The sequence below is a fragment of the Pteropus vampyrus genome, unplaced genomic scaffold (genome assembly GCF_000151845.1).
Source record: "Pteropus vampyrus isolate Shadow unplaced genomic scaffold, Pvam_2.0 Scaffold48, whole genome shotgun sequence".
Lineage (NCBI taxonomy): Eukaryota > Metazoa > Chordata > Mammalia > Chiroptera > Pteropodidae > Pteropus > Pteropus vampyrus.
The window spans coordinates 4,192,792-4,196,007 of NW_011888829.1; positions in this window are offsets into that span (position 1 = coordinate 4,192,792).

Here is a 3,216-nt window from a genome sequence, read left to right on the forward strand (position 1 = left end):
TTCTGGCCCTATGGAAACTCCCACCCTGCTTCTGCTAAGGACGTTGTCCAACCGCGAGATGCCTCCTGTTGCATGCCAGCTGAATAGAGCCTTTAACCTCTGTTTGAGTCTCCTAAGCCCCTTTTTTCCCTTGCAAAGTTAATCATCAAACACCCACATTTCGCCACTTCATCTTTACTTTCCCACAGAAGATGGGAATTGATTGCCTTCCCAGACAGACGGGACACTCGAGGCGGAGAACGTCTCAGCAGCCACTAGGCTTTGCCGGTAGAGGGCAGTGGAGAGGTCACAAGTAATAACAATGTCCCCCAAAACTGTTGCCCGCTATGAATGTCATTTTTCAAATTGTCCCAACTTCATATTTGGAAACTTCCAACCCTGAATCTCTCCTCTCACTCTTCCAACAGGCTTTTTCTCTTCCTTATCACCCTGCCATCCAAAAAGAAAAGCAGCCATTTGATGAGAACCCTGGGGCAGGATGGATTGCTGGTCTCCTGGCTGTGAGCCTATCCGTCCTGTGTGAGTGCTGGGTGACCAGTGATGGCGCTTCGGTCCCCAGGAGAAGAGCAGAACGGGAAAATGCGCGTGGTTTCCTGCGTTCACAGAGTGTTAGAGTTTATGGCGCTCTGGAGATTATCTAACCAAATTCCTGCATTCCATCCATAAACATTCTGAAACTGATTGCTGAACTGACCTGCCCAAGGTCGCAGAATTAGTGTCGAGTCTGAAATTAGAATCTGATGTCTGTCTCAGACCTTTATACTGAATGTTGGTTAGTAATGATAATAAGGATGTAAATAACGACAACAACAACAATAACAACAATATCTATTGAGTACTCACTGTGGACCAGGCGCTATTCCACAAACGACATACGTTAATTCCCTTAATCCTTACCAAAACCTCTTGAGACAGAGACCATTATTATTTCTATTTCTCAGGAAGAAACTGAAGCTCTGAATAATTAAGGAAGAGCTAGTGAGTGAGTGGTAGAGCCAGAATTTGATTCCAGGAAGTTTTATTTCAGACTTAGAACTTTATAAAACCACTGACATTTTCACTACTCTGCGGGAAATGAAAGAAACGAGGACATAGCAGCAGTGTATTTTTCTTAAAGCTAGATTTATTACATTTAAAATATTATCCTTTATTATATTCTGTACTTCTTATTTTAGAATATTGAAAAAGCCCTTTCTTTTATGAGAAAATAGTGAGAGTACATGGTGGTTGTTGGTGCTTTATGATTTTTATTTTTTTAATAAAAATATATTTTGGAAGTTGTTTATGTATATGAAATTGCGGAGCCTGGAAAGCACTTCCTTTAGTTACCCGCCTCCTGTAGGAATTCTGGAAGAAGACACAATGGCTTTCATCCTTCCTCTGCAGGATTCTCCTGGAAGGGGTTAGCAGGTGCAGGGGTGGGGAATCGGTAAAATTTATGACATACCTTGTTGTGTATTGAGACTCGTTTGATTGCAAGTAAATCACTTAAGTAAAAAATGAGTAAGTAGTGGTTAATTTAGCTGAAACATTTGGGGATCAGTAATTCTAATTTTGTCTTAAATTATATCTCTTGGCTTTGCTGTCTACCATATATTGGCTTAGTTCTGAGGCTCACTGGGAGCAAAACGGCTGTGAACAGCTTCATTCTTCTCTGTATTCGAATTCAGAAGGGGAAAAGATATCTCTTCCTATTAGCTCCCCACACTGGATTGTGCTTCGATTGGACTAACTTATTTCATTCCCTGAAGTAGTCTCTACAGCCTGGGGCAAATTTAAGCTGCTCATCCAGTTTTGAGTTATGCATTATACACCTGAAGTGGGTCATAGAATCAGCTTGCTAGCAGCACTTTCTCTGAAGCAGGAGAGAAATGGTTTCCAAAATGGAAAATTAGGTACTGTTGCCAAAAGAATAGATGCTTGGTGCTCAAGCCAGCAAATGTTCATTAATGAGCTAATATATGTCATTCATGGGGCTGGGTGCTACTCGCTCTTCAGTTCATCTGACTCATAACAATCCTACAGGGCAAATAATAATTAACCAAGGAAGAAACTGGGGCTCAGAGAAGCCAAGAAACATACAAAAGATCAAGCTGCTAATAACCGAAAAATCTGGGAGTCAAACTCTATTTTCACCAACTTCCAAGCTCAAGCTCTTGATTTTTTATTTATAATTTGCTTATTCTGCCCATTCCTTTACCATTAAAACTGAAGATAAAATGAGCCACCCTGTGTACTTCGATTACGGCTTGATCCAGGGGCTCAACAGCCATCTCTGTTGGGTGCACTCCTACAGAGGGAGGAAGCACTAGAGATCGCTGAATGCTCCCCAACTCATTGCATCAAGAATAAGAATTCTTTAAATATTTGTTCCTGTTCTCATCACAGTTGAAAGGGCTAAGATAAGAGATACTGATTACATCCCACCTCTGGATTGAAGCAAAAATAGAATCCAGAACAATTCTAGAGGGATGTTCACCAAATAAGAGGACAATGTTTCTTCTAAATTTGAGTTTGAATTTCACCAACTGTTAAGCACCCAGAATCCACACCTCACAGAAAATGCCCTGCAGTCTTAAGAAAGAAACTCACCTACCTAAGAATACAAGGAGTGCATGGGAAAAGAAGAATTTCATTACGATATTCAAAAACAATTTTCCAATTCGCTCTAGAGCAAACAGAGTAATCACGATCATCCACAACAGTTCCAGGAAACCCTTCTCTGAAACAGTAAATCTGTCCAAACAAAATTCAATGTCCGGAGTTGTAAACAGTATTTAATGCTTTACGTAAAACATAACGTACAACCATCATCCGCAGACACCACCAGGTATCCAGACCTGGGCCGTAAATAAGACCGCTTTAACACAGCTGAATTTCATATGGAAGGGATCTGAGATCATCAATCTCCAGATGTGCTCAATATTAAAAAAATAATTTTCATATTTTCCATGGAAAATGTTCACATTTGAGGAAAAAAGAATAGTCATAAAATAAAAATAATTCAAAGTTTTGATAGGAACATAAAAGCAAACTAGTCAGGTTGAATCTCAGCTGTCACCTAATATCAGGCAGGATAGTATATGGCCTTACATGGACAAAGTTTCGTCTTGTGGCCTCGCTCAGCCATCAGGCCACCACCATCTTCTCGAGGCTCCGGAAAGCAGACGTGGGCTCACTTCTTCCTCCTTCTCACTACTCCCAGTGCCTCTAAGC